The following is an 18,954-nucleotide window of genomic DNA, read 5'->3' on the forward strand; positions in this document are numbered from 1 at the left end:
GAAATTGAAACTGTGATTAAAAATCTTCCAACAGACAAAAGCCCAGGAAAAGATGGCTTCACAGGCGAATTCTATCAAACATTTAGAGAAGAGCTAACACCCATCCTTCTCAAACTCTTCCAAACAATTTCAGAGGAAAGAACACTTCCAAACTCAATCTACGAGGCCACCATCACCTTGATACCAAAACCAGGCAAGGATGTCACAAAGAAAGAAAACTACAGGCCAATATCACTGATGAACATAGATGCAAAAATCTTCAACAAAATACTAGCAAACAGAATCCAACAGCACATTAAAAGGATCATACACCATGATCAATTGGGGTTTATTCCAGGAATGCAAGGATTCTTCAATATATGCAAATCAATCAACGTGATACACCATATTAACAAGTTGAAGGAGAAAAACCATATGATCATCTCAATAGATGCAGAGAAAGCTTTCGACAAAATTCAACACCCATTTATGATAAAAACCCTGCAGAAAGTAGGCATAGAGGGAACTTTCCTCAACATAATAAAAGCCATATATGACAAACCCACAGCCAACATTGTCCTCAATGGTGAAAAACTGAAACCATTTCCACTAAGATCAGGAACAAGACAAGGCTGCCCACTCTCACCACTCTTATTCAACCTAGTTTTGGAAGTTTTTGTCACAGCAATCAGAGAAGAAAAGGAAATAAAAGGAATCCAAATTGGAAAAGAAGAAGTAAAGCTGTCACTGTTTGCAGATGACATGATACTATACATAGAGTATCCTAAAGATGCTACCAGAAAACTACTAGAGCTAATCAATGAATTTGTTAAAGTAGCAGGATACAAAATTAATGCACAGAAATCTCTGGCATTCCTGTACACTAATGATGAAAAATCTGAAAGTGAAATCAAGAAAACACTCCCATTTACCATGGCAACAAAAAGAATAAAATATCTAGGAATAAACCTACCTAAGGAGACAAAAGACCTGTATGCAGAAAATTATAAGACACTGATGAAAGAAATTAAAGATGATACAAATAGATGGAGAGATATACCATGCTCCTGGATTGGAAGAATCAACATTGTGAAAATGACTCTACTACCCAAAGCAATCTACAGATTCAATGCAATCCCTATCAAACTACCACTGGCATTTTTCACAGAACTAGAACAAAAAATTTCAAAATTTGTTTGGAAAAACAAAAGACCCCGAATAGCCAAAGCAATCTTGAGAACGAAAAATGGAGCTGGAGGAATGAGGCTCCCTGACTTCAGAGTATACTACAAAGCTACAGTAATCAAGACAGTGTGGTACTGGCACAAAAACAGAAAGATAGATCAATGGAACAGGATAGAAAGCCCAGAGATAAACCCACGCACATATGGTCAACTTATCTTTGATAAAGGAGGCAGGAATGTACAGTGGAGAAAGGACAGCCTCTTCAATAAGTGGTGCTGGGAAAACTGGACAGGGACATGTAAAAGTATGAGATTAGATCATTCCCTAACACCATACACAAAAATAAGCTCAAAATGGATTAAAGACCTAAATGTAAGGCCAGAAACTATCAAACTCTTAGAGGAAAGCATAGGCAGAACACTCTATGACATAAATCACAGCAAGATCCTTTTGGACCCACCTCCTAGAGAAATGGAAATAAAAACAAAGATAAACAAATGGGACCTAATGAAACTTCAAAGCTTTTGCACAGCAAAGGAAACCATAAACAAGACCAAAAGACAACCCTCAGAATGGGAGAAAATATTTGCAAATGAAGCAACTGACAAAGGATTAATCTCCAAAATTTACAAGCAGTTCATGCAGTTCAATAACAAAAAAACAAACAACCCAATCCAAAAATGGGCAGAAGACTTAAATAGGCATTTCTCCAAAGAAGATATACAGACTGCCAACAAACACATGAAAGAATGCTCAACATCATTAATCGTTAGAGAAATGCAAATCAAAACTACAATGAGATATCATCTCACACCAGTCAGAATGACCATCATCAAGAAATCTAGAAACAACAAATGCTGGAGAGAGTGTGGAGAAAAGGGAACACTCTTGCACTGCTGGTCGGAATGTGAATTGGTACAGCCACTATGGAGAACAGTATGGAGGTTCCTTAAAAATCTAAAAATAGAACTACCATATGACCCAGCAATCCCACTACTAGGCATATACCCTGAGAAAACCATAATTCCAAAAGAGACATGCACCAAAATGTTCATTGCAGCTCTATTCACAATAGCCCGGAGCTGGAAACAACCTAAGTGTCCATCATCAGATGAATGGATAAAGAAGATGTGGCACATATATACAATGGAATATTACTCAGCCATAAAAAGAAACGAAACTGAGCTATTTGTAATGAGGTGGATAGACCTAGAGTCTGTCATACAGAGTGAAGTAAGTCAGAAAGAGAAAGACAAATTCCGTATGCTAACACATATATATGGAATTTAAAAAAATATCATGAAGAACCTAGGGGTAAAACGGGAATAAAGACACAGACCTACTTGAGAATGGACTTGAGGATATGGGGAGGGGGAAGGGTAAGCTGTGACAAGGCAAAAGAGAGGCATGGACATATATACACTACCAAATGTAAGGTAGATAGATAGTGGGAAGCAGCCGCAGAGCACAGGGAGATCAGCTCGGTGCTCTGTGACCACCTGGAGTGGTGGGATGGGGAGGGTGGGAGGGAGGAAGATGCATGAGGGAAGGGATGTGAGAACAGATGTATATGTATAAATGATTCACTTTTTTATAAAGCAGAAACGAATAAAAAAAATGTTGATTCTTCCAATCCAAGAACATGGTATATCTCTCCATCTGTTTGTATCATCTTTAACTTCTTTCATCTGTGTCTTATAATTTTCTGCATACAGGTCTTTTGTCTCCTTAGATAGGTTTATTCCTAGATATTTTATTCTTTTTTTTGCAGTGGTAGATGGGAGTGTTTTCTTAATTTCACCTTCAGATTTTTCATTATTAGTGTATAGTAATGCCAGAGATTTCTGTGCATTAATTTTGTATCCTGCTACTTTACCAAATTAATTAATTAGCTCTAGTAGTTTTCTGGTAGCATCTTTAGGAGTCTCCATAAAAAAGTATCATGTCATCTGCAAACAGTGACAGCTTTATTTCTTCTTTTCCAATTTGGATTCCCTTTATTTCTTTTTCTTCTCTGATTGCTGTGGCTAAAACTTCCAAAACTATGTTGAGTAATAGTGGTTAGAGTGGGCAACCTTGTCTTGTTCCTGATCTTAGTGAAAATGGTTTCAGTTTTTCACCATTGAGGACGATGTTGGCTGTGGGTTTGTCATATATGGCCTTTATTATGTTGAGGAAAGTTCCCTCTATGCCTATTTTCTGGAGGGTTTTTTGTTTTTTGTTTTGCGGTAAACAGGCCTTTAACTGCTGTGGCCTCTCCCATTGCGGAGCACAGGCTCCGGACGCACAGGCTCAGCAGCCATTGCTCACGTGCCTAGCCACTCCATGGCATGTGGGATCTTCCTGGACCAGGGCACGAACATGTGTCCCCTGCATCGGCAGGCGGACTCTCAACCACTGCCCCACTAGGGAAGCCCCTTCTGGAGGGTTTTCATCATAAATATGTGTTGAATTTTAACATCATGATTGAAATATCATTGTGTCTTTCATATTCTTTGAAAACAAGATATTTGAAGATTTCGTGATTTAGCATATTAATATAATTAACTTCTCTTCAAGTTGCAAATTCAGTTTTTTTTTAAAAAAACGTTTTTACTATTATCAAGTCTTCTGGATATTTTAAATATTTATGTTTGACTCCAGAGGGTAGTTTTTACATGTAAAACCTTTGTATCAGAGGGTATTAACTTATAAAAAAATTGTACATATAACCTGTAAGAACACTTTTATTTAACAAATTCACTATTGGCAAATAATCCATCAGATAGCATTTTTTTTAAATAAATTTATTTATTTTATTTATTTTTATTTTGGCTGTGTTTGGTCTTCGTTGTTGTGTGCGGGCTTGTTGTGGTGAGCAGTGGCTACTCTTTGTTGCGGTGCACGGGCTTCTCATTGTGGTGGCTTCTCTTGCTGTGGAACATGGGCTCTAGACACACGGGCTTCAGTAATTGTGGCATGTGGGCTCAGTAGTTGTGGCTCACGGGCTCTAGAGCGCAGGTTCAGTAGTTGTGGCACATGGGCTTATTTGCTCCGCAGCATGTGGGATCTTCCCAGACCAGGGTTTGAACCCGTGTCCCTTGCATTAGCAGGCGGACACTTAAGCCCCCAGGGAAGCCCCAGATAGCATTTTGAACAGATTTACATTTTTCATATAGAAGATATACATGTAGAATAAAATACAACATAATTTAAAAAGTAAATGTATCTATTTGATCGTCTCTGCTGTGTGAGAACCAGAAACTCCTTTAAGGGACTTTGCACATTACCATTATAACCTAGACCAGGAGAGGAAAAGCCAGACCAGTTCCTGGGAAGAGTAGTGGTCACACACGCACAGGAGTTACTGCTAAGGAGGAACTCAGCACTGTGTGAACTAGGCGTGACATAATACAATCTAAGGCTTCTCTTCTACTCTCACCACTTTCTTGGCTCCCTGATAGCCAAAGACTCCCTCATCCTCCAAGCTCCTTGCTTTCTTTGGACTTAGGTTTGGTCTCCTTTTCTGCAAATATTGTAGCATTATCATTGAATATTCAGGAAGTCTTTGAGAACATTTGTTGGGCTCCATTTTTTAATACCAAGATCAAACTACAGTACCTGTGTTATAATGCATGATCAGGAAACTGTGTTGAATGAATGAATGCATTTTCTGAGTTATTAGCCACTGGGAGATTTTCAATGACCAGAACAAGATGATGAAAATTTGTCACCTCCACTTGAGTTCCTGATTGTACTTCAAGTTATTCCTGAAAAGGAGTAATGGGACAAAAATCCACTAGATCCATTGCAATAATGCTTTCTTATTTGTCTATAGCATTTCTCTTTTCTTTTTATATTTAATATAGTAATTGAGTCTTTTTGTTAATAAAGATAGGGTGTTTGGCACCAACTTTTTATTATAATAATAATAGAATCTATTGAAAAGGTTTTATGCCAGATTTTCTGGGTGGAAATAAGAAACTACAACTTACTTTTTTATTTGTGTGCTAAATATATTGTTTAGAGTAATGGCTGCCTCTTCAGAATGGCCCCCTCACGAATGATATCTTGGTTGGGTCACCATGGTAAAGGTTACAGTCATCAGTTAATTTTTTTCAAAATTCAAATTTTCTTTTAAAGCATTTATTTATTCAATTATTCACTTGTTTATTCATTCAGTGTAGGAAAAAATAGAGTACTTCATAAGATTGGCTAAGGGAAAAGCAAAAATAATTTAATCATTTGCTTGAAAGAAGTGAGTCTTCATCACAATTTTATTTTGACATTTGGAACAGAAATTTATAGCAAATTGAAAAGATGAGAGAGAGAGTTCCTATGAACCCTATACCCAATTTTCCCTCTGAGTCACATCTTACCTTATCATGATAAATTTGTCACAATTGATGAATCAATATTGATACATTATAATTAACTGAAATTATGCTTTACCAGAATTTTAAATTTTTTACCTAAAGTGCTTTTTATACCAGGCTGTGACATTTTTTCTCATAAAGCAGATTTTCCTCTGTTTAATGACCTTACAAGTTTGAGGAGTACTGGTCAGGTATTTTAGAGAATGCTGCTCAATTAGGATTTGCCTAATGTTTTTCTTGTGGTTAAACTGGAATTACAGGTTTGGGGCAAGAAGACAACAGAGAAAGAGTGCCTTTCTCACCACATCTTATCAAGGGTATCTACTATCAACATGACTTATTAGATTTCTCTACTGTAAAGTTATTAGTTTTCCCCTCTTTCCATGTTGCCCTCTTTGGGAGAAAATCACTATGCATGGTATATACTAAAGGAGTGGAGAGTTATGATCCACCTCATTGAGAAGTGGAGTATCACATAATTATTTAGGAGAGATTTATCTATTCTTTTTTCTTTATTTCCTTATTTCTGTATTTATCTTTTTGCATATGGACAGCCAATTATTCTTATACCATCTGTTGAAAAAATTATCCTTGAACCTTTGGATTTCCTTTGCATCATTGTCAAAAAAAATTAGTTGACTATATTTGTATGGGTTTATTTCTGGGCCCTCTATTCTTCCCATTGATCTATGTATCTATTCCTTTCACAAATATCATGCTCTCATGAACACTATAGCATTATATTAAGCTTTAGATCAGATAGTGTGAGTCCTCTAACTTTGGTTTTCTTCTTCAGAATTGTGTCGACTCTTATAGGTCTTTTGTCTTTTCATATAAACTTCAGAAGCAGTTTGTCAATATAGACAAAACAGTTTACTAGGATTTTGATTCTTGATTGGGATTGTCCAGAATCTCTAAATCACATTGGATAGATTTGAAATGCCAGCATTACTGAATCTTTCAATTCATGAACAGGTAATATCTCTCCACTTTTTTAGATCTTTGTTGATTTTTTTCATTGTGTTTTGTCATTCTTCATATATAGATCTTGTGCATATTTTGTTAGCCGAATACTTCTATTTTTGTTTTGGTATTTAAAAAAATTCATATCTGATTATTCATTGTTGGTATATAGGAAATAAATTGACTTTTGTATATTCACCTTGTATCCCAAGATCTTGCCATCCTCACTTATCAGCTCTAGGAGTTTTTGGTTTTTTGTTTGTTTTTAGATTCTTTGCAATTTATATACATAGATGATCCTGTCATCTGCAAATAAAAATAGTTTTATTTCTTCCTTTCTTATTTATGTACAGTTTATTTCTTTTTCTTGTCTTATTGCACTAGCTAGAACTTCTGGTTGTGATGTTGAATAGGAGTCATGAGAGGACATCTTTGCCTTATTCTGACCTCGAGGGGAAGCATCTAGTCTCTCACCAGTAAATATGATTTTAACAGTAAGCTTTGTGTAATTTTTCTATTAAGTGAGTAAGATCCCTTCTAATCCTAGTTTAATGAGTGTTTTTGTCATGAATCGTGTTAGATTTTGTTCAATATTTTTTCTGCATCAATTGATATGATTATATGATTTTACCAACATATCCTCCTGATGTCTATGATTGATTTTTTTATGTTGAATCAGCCTTGCGTACCTAGGATAAATCCCACTTGGTTGTGATGTATAATTATTTTTTAAAAAGTATTGTACTTGATTTGTTAATGTATTGTTGAGACTTCTGTACCTATGTTCATGAAAGATACTGGTCCATAGTTTTCCTATGGTGTAATGTCTTTGTTTGGTTTTGGTATTAGGATAGTGATAATTACCTGATTAAGGTAATGCAGACATCATAGAATGAGGTGAGAAGGGCTCCTTCTTCTTCTATTTTCTGGAAAGGATTGTGGAGAATTGGTATTATTTTCTTTTTAAATATCTCACCAGTAAAACCATCTGGGCATGGGTGCTTTTTTTTTTTTTTTTGAAGGCTATAAATTACTGATATAATTTCCTTAATAGATTTAGGGATTTTCAGGTTACCTATTTATTTTCCTGAGTAAGTACTGATAGTTTTTGTCTTTTAAGAAGTCAGTCCATTTCATTTAGGTTAGGAAATTTGTGGACATAAATTTTCTCATTGTATTTCTTTCTTAGTCTTTTAGTGCCCATAGAAACCATAGTAATGGCCCTTCTTTCATTTCTGATATTGATAATTTGTGTTGTTTCCTCTTTTATTCTTGATTAGCCTGGGAAGAGGTTTTTTTTTTTTTTAATTTCAAAAAAACAGATGATTTTTCTGTATTGCTTTCCTGTTTTCAATTTTTCAATTCTTGTTCTTATTTATATTCCTTTCCTACTGATTATTTAAATTTCTCTTCTTTCTCTAGGTTCCTAAAACAGAAGCTAAGGTTATTGATTATAGATATTTCTCCTCTTCTAGTATACCTATTTAATGCTATATATCTCCCTCTCTGCTCTGCTTTCAGTATATTCTACAAGTTTTGATAAGATGTATTTTTATTTTCATACAGTTCAAAAATTTTTTTTTAATTTCTCTTGTGACTTCTTTTTGACCTATGGGTTTCGAAAAATACATAGACTTTGTTTAATTTTTATTAATTTCTAATTGTATTCTTATTAATTTTACTTTAATTCCATTGTTGTCTGAGAATGTATTTTGTATGATTTCTATGCTTCTAAATTTGTTAATATGGGTCATCAGTTTTTTAAGCCACAATTTCTACTCCATTGATATATTCAGTTTCAATTTCTCAGGTTTGAATAACACTAAACATACTTTAAAATATAGTATGTTAAACATGATGCCTATGAATAAACTTAATAAAACCCATAATAGCCAAGCAGATCATTATGCTAGCATTTGCTGTGGGGAAGCATTATAGAAAGTCAAAGTTGCTTGCTTGGTAGGAATCAGAGCCCAGAGACATGGCAGGACACATTCTCTGAATTAACACTCTAACATCAGAAGAGGGAAGCCATGATTGGCTCTTCATTTTCTTTTAATTTATAAATGGGAAATCTCATAGGATTAGATAATCAAAAATCCTGTATAAGGACTTTAATTTTTTTTGATCTATAAATAATGATTTGCTTCTCAGTCTATGAGGCTGGAATGCTCTTCGTCTTAAGAAAAAACATCTCAGTGATACTAGGATGCTTGTAGGAGCTGGAGGATACCCAATTCCTGACAGGCCCAAAGGCATTCAATCCATTCAGATATTCTGGCTTCACCTTTCCTCAATTCCAGGGGATTGTGCCATTTTTGTCTTTTCTCCCTGGCCATTCTCCTCTGTGCCCCTTCTTGTAATTGTCAGATCAAATGTACTGACATTCCTTGCACATATTTTGTTCCTTCAGTCTTTTGTTTTCTATGTTCTACTGGAACATTATACAGATATCTTTGTGGGTTCCATTCTTAACTCTTATTTAAGACATCATTCAAATGATATCATCCTTCAAGCTGTCATAGAAGTTGGTAAGCACCTTGGTTATGACACTCTGCATTTGTTATCTTATTTTATATTTGTTTGCTGCCTGATCTACTCTAGTAGGATGCAAACTCTTGTCAGTTTATGTTATATCTATCTTTGTGTCCCCTACAGAAACCAAAAGGCATTGTGTGCTTTTTCTATTGAATGGAAACATAAATGAATGAATATATAATGAAGTTAAACACAAAACTTAAAGTGTGATAGTCCTCTGTCTTCCAGATGGGGTCAATAATAACAGGGTCAGTGTTGTGTCCAAATTAGGAGGTTTTAGAGAAACGGTGGTGCAGAAGAGACAAGAGAAAAAGAACCAGAGAGAGCAGGGAGAGTGTTGGTATGTGCTAATGAAGAATTAAACTTCAAGTAAGGACACCTGAATAGGATGCTATTTACCTAAGAGAAAGAAAGGTGAAACAGTGATGATCTTTCAGCAAAATGCAGTGGAGAATATGTCTAAACATAATGAACTTTAAAAAGTTTGTATTAAATTAATCAATCTGGGAAAATCAGGGGCATGGGCCTTTAGGGGATGGATTTTTGGTGAACTTGTCTAAAACAGTTGTCCTTTTAGTGATCCGTGTCAGTTGGACCATCTTGGTGGCTATAGCTTGTTTATCGGGCTGGGGAGAAATTATTTCCAGGTTTTGTTTTTTCTTTTCTCCAGAGGGAAGAGCCATTAAAAAGAATAGAAAGTTGGGCCCAATTGGCTCTTTAGAACCAAGAAGAAGGGATGTATGATTGAATCTTTATTTTTCTATATTGAAAAATGGAAACCTCTTGGAGTTAGAGGAGTAGAAATCTTCTGTATGGATTGAGGTAACTGTAGAACTCTTAATTGGTAATTCTGTCCTCACACTGAGGCTCTGGAAAGTTCAGCCAAGTATAATGGGATCACTTATGTATAGATTTCACCCTGAGAAAGAATGTATCAGCCTATACATGGTTGTGCAATTTAATTATGTGTTATTTAAGGGAGTGGATCTCAAGCTTAGCTGATTATAAGGATCTCCTTGATAATGTATTAAACACACCTATTTCCTAGAAAAATTCACAGACGTTCTTATTCAGCCAAAATGGGATCTGGCCCAGGAATCTGCATATTTTAAAGACATTCATGTGTTTCTGATGATCGGCCAAATTTGAGAACTCCTGAGTTATTCAAGACTCCTGAGCAAAGCACATTCAGAGAAGCAAAGGAACATAATCTTTAGTGCTTCTGTGTTTAAAGGTGAGCTCCTAGGAACTTGGATGGAGGTGGTAAAAAATTATAAAAGGAACAAAGATGAAGTGTCATCTGTGGGCTGCCTTGTCCTGTAATAGAGATTCTAAGCATAACTGGTTCCCCCACTGTCTCAGTTTATGTTTTTATATAATAAGATCTGGGAAACCATATTTCCAGCATTTTGTCAGCTCTCCCCACTTCCCTGTCAAAAAAGAGGAAAACAGATATAAGGAAAGAATAAAATAGGAAAGGAAAGAGAAAGCAAGCCATCAAGCATTTATGTACATTAATATAGTTCTAAGCAAAGATGGAAACATAATTTCTATGTTTTATTTTGCATCTTAGTATACACAATTTAATATGAGAAATTTGAAGTTAGCAAAGGCTGCTTTGAGGCCATTTTTAAGAAGCTTTGATAAAGACAAATTGAACCAAATTTTTTTTCTAAATTCATATTAGGTTGAGTCCTATAGCTTATTCCATTGTTACTCTCTAAATTCCTTAAAATGCTGAAAGATAATCACAATGGTTAATTCTTTGAAGACCTGTAAATTGGTGGACTCCATACTGATAAATCAAGTTCTAGTTGAAGGCGTGTTGTTTCCATAGAGCTCCTCTTAGGAGCATCTTATACTTCCTTTCATTTTGGGGGCCTAAACAGTCAGCTGGGTCCATGCTGCCTCCCTTCTAAGGTCCAAAACTTAGCCTTCCTGTAAGGCTACTGAAGACACCCCAAATGACCTCAGAGTAAACATACACTGCTCACAGATCCAAAGTGTAAACTAGAACTAGAACTTTGTAGGATGAATCGGGCAGTGAAAAACAAAATACCTTCTAAGGTGTTTTAGCCAGCTATCCTAGCTTCCAACCCCATCCCTCCCTCCTGATTCTACTCAAGGGGGAGTTGTCTTAAAGGAGACATATATAGAGTTTCTTTTTTCAAAGTTAATGATTGCTACCTTTCTAAACAATAAGCAAGAGAATTCTGAGTCATTCAACAAAGTCCTGATGACCAAACTCTCATGGCAGTGGGGAAAAGCACATGCACGCTATCTTTTTCTCTCACTTTGTAAAAAGTGACTCTGATCCAACTGAAATCTGAGTGAGGATTTGTGTATGTGTGTGTGTGTGTGTGTGCCTACATTTCTCTCTGCTCTCTCTTTCTTTTCCTGGACAGCCTCCCGTTACACAATCCTGAAGACTGGTATCATGTTCTTTTTCTTTCCTTCTTATTTATTCCATCCTGGCCAGTGAGACCTTTCTGTCCCCCCTTATTTCTGTGGTTCCCAGAGAGGAACGTGAGTTTTGAAAGTGTCAGAACAGTGTAAATGCTGATGTATAGACCGCAGTTGTTTCTCTCAAAAGGCCTTCAGAGCCCTCCCTTCTCCTCTGTTCCCTTCAAGTTGCAAATGATTCATCAGCTGGCCTTTAGCAAGAAAAGAGGCCGGCCTGAGGTCTCAGGCCTTTGACCTCCCTGAAGAGAAAGGTCACACCGAGTGCAACTGTGCAAGGGCCAGGGCAGAAGACACGGGCATAGAAACCCGAGACAGGGGCACCAGGCCCAGTGGAGGGGGATGGTGGGAAAGAGGGGGAATTTAGCAAAGTGAAGAGTCTATTTCTAAGAGACTCAGTGGATCAGCTGACAGCTGGGGTCAGGGGTCATATTTATGCTTGATTCCCTGAGCATGTTACAGTAACATCTGCTTGTTATCGGTCTTCAGGGAGCAGGCGTGAGGACCAGGCCCTTCTGACCTCCTTCTACAAAAGGGGGCAGGAGAAGAGATTAGGGGTTCCTATTAATGTTTGTGTTAGACTTAACGGCCCCCCTCTCCTGGGCCTGATTTGTCAGCTTCACCCCATTTCTTTTTATCATCTTGCTAAATATTTAAATGAGCCCCATGGCTGTCAGTGGGAGAGTATTGGAAACTGCAGAAAAGAAAGTTAGATTTCAAGCAGGGGAAATCTTGGTGAAAATTATACCGTGAGAACAATAAAGAGAGAAAAAATCAACAACCCAGGAAATTCTTCCCAAGCTAGAATCAAATCTTTTCACAGAACGGTCTCGGTTTTGGACATGATACATAGAATAAAAAATCAGTTGTAATTGTGTTCTGTCACCTTCTGCAAAAAAAAATTCCTAATAGGAGAGATAGTTTGGTCATTCAGTTACAAGGGAATTATAACTTCATGTGGGATATGTCTCAGAGGTTGTGGTCCTCAACTCAAAATGAGGACAGAACTTACAACTGAGGGGAGGTTGAGGATGTAATATTAATTCTACTCTTTGATTAATCATTTTCGTTTGAGTCACTTTTGTGAATTTTCCACAAATTTCCCTTAAAAAATTTTCCTTCTGTCACCAATGAATTAGAGCTTTTATGTGCAAATATTCCCCTACCTCCAATTTCTCTGGCCAAAGTAATAATCAGTGGAAACATAAAGCAATTTCTGGAAATTGGGTTGAAGAAAGAAGAAAATGCTCTGAGCTGCAAAGTTCTTTTTCTTCATTTGCTGAAAAAAAAAAAAAAAAAAAAACACTTGCTGTGTGTCTGCTGGCTTCTAGAAGACATATTTTGCATTAGTTACTATTATCCAGACTCTTGTGTTCCAATTTGCCATGATTTTTGTTTAGAAGTTTCTAGAAGGACTTGGCTTGGTTTGCTAAAAATCTCTTGGTGCCACTGCAGACACGAGCATACATAATTGATGATGCCTTAAACAGTTATATGACTTTTTGTTTTAGCCTCAAGACTTGCATGGAGGAATAAAATTTGGGAGTGAGGGAAGAGTTTGGAGATTGAAGATATTATTTTCAGCTAAAAAAAAGAGTTAAAATAAGCAATATGATTTCATGGAAGGTGGTCTCCTTTGGGGTCCAAGTCCATGGCAAAGTTCACACAGTCCAACCATCCATGTAACTATATGAAAACAACATGTTTGCTATTTATAAAGAATTGCCTTGGGGAAACCAGCTCTAAAGAGGAGTATAGATTGTTCTGAGGAAAACTGGATGTGAGTACATGGGGTCTCTTCAAAGTTAAGGATGTGTGTGTGTGTGTGTGTGTGTGTAGTCGGTGGTGGGATGGATGATGGGAGTTGTTGTTCAAAATCACTCTGTGATTATAAATAATAAAAAAAATCAATCGGAAGTGCGTTCTGCCAAACTGGACAATAAACCTCCTAGCAGGCCATTGAGATTTTCTTAATCAGGGTCAGACCCACATGCATAAGGCCAATGAGTTCAGTGGGAAAAACCGACTCTTATTCCCTGTTTTGTTTTTTTTTCTTTCCTTTTTTCTTTCATTTGGAAGCAACCCCCTCATAAACATGCAGAGCAATTTTCCAGTACATTAACCCAGGAGGGATCCTCTCTCTGTCTGCTCAAGAGACAGAAAAGTTGAGAACCAGGGTGAGAGGAAGATAGATGAGCCTGGTATATAAGAGAGGGCAGTTTTTCCACTGTCCTGCCCTGTACACCTAGGACAAAGACTTCATTGACTGCCATGCTTGACATCAGCCTCATAAACTAGTAGTCAAGCACAAAAGGTCTGACACTTGAAAGTACAAGTCCCTGCCTTCTTTCTATTGCAGCTGTGCAGGGGGGTTGGGCCTAACAGTGGTGTCCTTTTGTCAGCCCATAGGACAAGAGGTGAAGATAAATAGTATTGACTTTAAGGTAGTCACACAATTTTGCTATTTCCCCAAAGAAAACACATCCTCCCAGGTCTCACATCATAGCCCCAGGAGATATAACCATCTTCCCTTTGGCTAGGGAACCAGGGTAGAGTTGGCCTGGGTAGCAATGAGGGTCCAGAGTGGACGCATAGCTGGAGGGAAAGGAAGAAGATAAGGGGCAGGTACAGAGTCATGGGATCCGTTCCTTGTCCTCTATGAGGAGGTGGTATGGTTTTCATGCATTCTAGCTTGGTCACAATGGTTTCTTTCATTTTCTTGAGATCCCTGGAAATGGTCCTAGAGGGGAAAAACGGATGCAGGAAGCAAGCCTGAAAACCATGTACAATGATATGATCTAAAAGATTAAAAAAAAAAACCCACTTTGATATCTTTCTGGGTATTCCAAGGCCAGACAATACAATGCTTTCCTGGGGACATTTTGGTAATAAGACTTTAAAACAAGCACATAAGTAGAATGCAATCATTTAAGAATTCTATGTGCTGAAGGCAGGGACACATCAGCTGTGTGGTCTGTTGGCATTTGATTGTTGTAATCATTAGGTTTTTTTCTTATTTTCTTAATCGTTAGTTTTTATTTGACTGGGCATCAGCAAAGATAAACCTTTTGTAGTATTTCTTTTTGTGTTAGCGGAGAAGGAATTTGAAATACAGAACACAGAACCCATTTGGACTTGATGGCTTATGGCCAAGTTCAATTAGCTAGAGAGGATCACTTTTCCTGAATGTCATTCTAGATATGCTGAGTGCACAGTGTCATTTCAGATCTGTCTTTTCACCCTCTAAAAAGGCTCATTGGACGATGATGTCTGAGCATCCCCAATGACAAGCATCTCGCTCAAGTTAGACCTCTCTGTCTTCAGAGTGGACTTAAGGGTCTCAGAGCAGAGAGGTTCTAAAGAGCTATCCAAAAGTATTTTATATATGGACAGAGAGGGTGTGGTAGCTCAAATCCCTACAGGTCCCTTGTTTTCAAGCTGAACAAAAGTTACAGTTGGGATATGAATGCCAGAGGCAGTTCCACTTAAATCCTTACAGTGGAATTCAGATCAATTGTACATTAGCCAGTTTATAACATCTAGCTGAGTTTCCCTTCCCATTCCCCTCTCAAGTTTGTGAGTTTAGAGTCTCCTTCTATTGATGACACCTCTTTGCATCATTTGAGAATATATTCTTCATCCAAGTTATTTCAAAAACTCTATTCTCTACAGCTCTGCTCCAATCTCCTTTTAGAGAACATTGCTCGAGGCTAAGATTTAAAGATATCACATTGATGGGAAACTATTTGATATTAGTTCCTTTCTATGAATCTTTTAAGTAAGCATATTTACTCTAAAAACAAATAGTTGCAATCTGGGAACCAAGTTTTTTGAAAATAGAGGACATACCGACTAGCTTCCCATTCACACTGGTTTAATCTCCTCTTTAGGGGAATCCTGTAGCTGATGCATATCATGAATTTAGAGTAGCTGTTCTGAACTTACCACGATTTGCTTTTGAATAGTTATGTGGCAATAATTTTGTCTTATTGATGAATGCATTATGTCTTGAAGAAGATGGATTTCCTTCATTGCCTTTTGTTTTTGCTTTTGGAGTTCCCAAATTCATTATTTCCAAGATATAGTTATGTTCACTTATACTTCAGTAGAGCCTTGATTTTTTCCAGAAACCTGAAAGTTATCTCAGAATGCCACTTCCATTTTCATATCTCAGGGTTGGTTTCAGGGGAAAACAACAAGGTGAGCCTAACTTTGTCCCTCTGCCCCTGCCTGATCGATTGCTCCTTTTCTCTTCCCAGAGCCTTTGGGTCTTCATTCCTCTAGGCTCTCAGACATTCCTCTGGGTTCTCTTCATCCTTCATCCTCCCAACTCTCTGACGATCTATGTAGTCTGTCATTTGGCAGCTCTCAAATGTGAAGTGCTAAGCTTCCTTGTAACGGGAAAAGATTTGAATATGAGCAAACAGAAACCCAGTCTGAAGTTGTGGGAAAGAGAAAAGTGTAGGTTATATCTGGGGGATTTTTATGGGATGATGAGATGTTAGCTACTGGAACATTTGTTCTACTTTTCTATGTCCAGATTTGCCTCTTCTAGCCCATTCTTTTCCAGAGGGCACATGTTTCCACAGGTTTTCACAGCCAAAGTCTAAAATAGAGACTGAATATTTTAAGCAGATCTTCTTGAATGCAGCAAAGTGACTGGTCTTGATTCTCCTCTTTCTCTACTCTATCCATTTCATTCCTATCCCCTGACTCAAAACACAGAAAGAACTTTCCGTTAAGGGTTATCTGGTAAACCTTGGTGTGGGGAATGTCTCTCAATGTTTCCTTCTGAGGCACTTCTACCTGAGAGGCAACAATTTGGTTGTGAAAACTCATGGCTTGGGTGCTGGGAAGACTTCTGTTCTAGTCTAATCTAGTCTAATCTAGTGCTCTCTTAATGGAACTTTGACAATCATTTCATCTCCCTTAGTTTTCTTATCTGTAAGATGGACAAACTACACATATCTGAATGATTGTTTTCTTTCTCTCTTGTCCCCTATATTTTAACAGTGAGCTGCATTATAAGTAAACATGGGAAAAAATAAGATAATGTTTAATCGAGTAATTGAACGTTAAAGAATATAATCTCAAATTAAGGTATTGTTGGCATCATATCTGGAAAGGTCCATGAATTTGATGTGTGTACAGGACCAAGCATTTCCTCTACTCTTTATTTAGACCTGTGTCGTGGACTTGGAATTGATATGTCTTTGGGGTTTTCTTAGTTCTGGTTGAGGACACATGGTTTTGTAAATACACCATTAAAAATGGACTTTCCAGGCAGAGACCCCTGCATGTGGCTGCCCCATGGGATTCAGTGACTGGCTTGGCTTTCCTAGTCTGAATCAGAGTTTAAAAATTCTTTTAAATAAATATTTGTGTTCTGGCTTGTCCAAGGTCTTACCTTCTGACAAAACAAAACAAAAGAAAACTATTTTTATTTGCATGCTATTAAACCTTTCTTTTAGGTAAAAGAGATATTTCAATCAATTTGTATTTATGCTGATACAGGCTGTGGGCCATGTTGTCCCTCTGCTGTGTGTACTGGGAGCTGGACTGAGCCAGCAAGGCCTTCCTTTGTCTCTCACTCACTTTGTCTTCTAGAGCTAGACTGTGGCTGCAGAGAAAAGAAAGGATGTTGTTTTTTGATCTGGAGGCTGAAGAACTCCCTCTGTGTAAAGTACAGCAGCAGCCCCCATACCCTGCATCCCTGTAGAACCAAGACCAAGGGAACATGATCAGAAAAAGAATGGCTGCCTTGGTTTTGTCCCTTTTCTCATTGATGCTGGCCCCAAGAGACTTCTGTTGAGGGCCTGTGATTAACTATGCATCTTGATACCAAATTTACAAGGACATGGATCACTTGAATTAAGGAGTTAACTGTTGTTTCTAATTCTCTAACTTTGTTTTCCCCTCAGTGATGCAACCTCATATGATAATAACTTAGTAAACATGTCCAATTTGATGACCTGTGAACCTCAAACTCGACATATCTTAAACTCAATTCCGGTCTCCCCTTAGAAAAATGGGCTCTGCTTTCTCTTTCATTTTCCTGTTTGTATGATTATCATTGCTTTTGTTGTCCACACTCAGAAATTTAGCTGCAACTCTGAATTTTTTCTTCTCTTTTTTTCTATTGCTCCCTGTACGCTAGCAGCAATCTAGTCCTACTGAGTTTTTCTTGCTTCTACATCCTAATTCTATCCTATTTCTGTTGCCCTGTTTAGTTGAGGCTGTCAGATTTCATGCCTAAATTACTGCAATAACACCCTAGGTGAGTTCCTTTTTTCATCACTTACCTAATATAATTCTCTCTTCCAGCCACCTCTCTTCTATTTATGTTCCCGTGACTTGTGCCTCAATCTTGTTTTTCCACCCAGAAGGAGATAGTTTTTGTTCCCTCGTACATTTCAACTCACATTCCTCAGCAAGCCTGCCTTGATTTCTCTAGAGACCAGTGAACACTTTCCCTCAGGATACTAATTGCACCATTAGCATTTATCATATACTTCATTATTCTCCTTTGAAAAAACACATAAAATACTTAATGCAGTCTTCTAGAAGCTGTTAGAAGTGTGAACAAGTTTGTGTGAAGCTTATACATCTGGTCAGGAAGTTAGGTATAGAAGTAGGTAATAATAATAATACTATGACACTAGTTATTGACAGAGTGCCTCTTGTGTGCCAGGAAATATTCTGAGCATTTTATTTTCATTGACTCATTTAATACTGACAATAATCCTGTAAGGCTGCTACTTAGTATCCCATTTCACAGATGTGAAAATGGAGGTGCAGACAGGCTCAGTCCAAAGAAGAACAAGTTTTAAAAGAATGACAAAGGATTATGAAAACCCTGGTAGGAGAGATGACTCCATCCAATTGGGATAAAGGTTATGAAGGAAGTTTAAAAGGAAGAAGAAAGTGTTTCGGTATTTTCTATTTAATTAACTAGAAATGCTCCATCTTTCAGTCTTATATTGTGGTAGTTCTATGAGTTCATCTTTGTACTCCTAATTGGATGGGAAGCTCCTTGAAGATGGATATTAATTCTCTTCATCTCCACCACAGCATCTAACCCAGTGTTTTTTATATAGCAGCTGTACGTTGATAGAAGCTTAATTACCTTTTGTTGTCTTAAGCACAGAGATGCTGCATTTCAGGGCTTTTTGGTTGTTGTTTTGTTTTCACTGTTTCTGGATTTATATGCTGACTTAGTCATTTATTTTGATTTTGGAGAAATAAGTTACTTAGTATATATATTGTGTATATGTTTATATAGTTCAGATAAGAATAACATTTAAAAATTTTAATTAATTTCAAAATACTTTTGAACTGTTTTCCTCCAATTACCCTAATCACAAGTATTTGCCAAGCAAGAATGGATTTACAGTGTAAGGAATTAGGGCTGGTAGAGGTGAGCTGATATAAGTTGCTAAAGATTTTCACAGAACCAGTGCTATTCCCTAGAGTT

This window comes from Mesoplodon bidens (genome assembly GCF_964165515.1).
Source record: "Mesoplodon bidens genome assembly, chromosome: 3".
NCBI classification, from domain to species: domain Eukaryota; kingdom Metazoa; phylum Chordata; class Mammalia; order Artiodactyla; family Ziphiidae; genus Mesoplodon; species Mesoplodon bidens.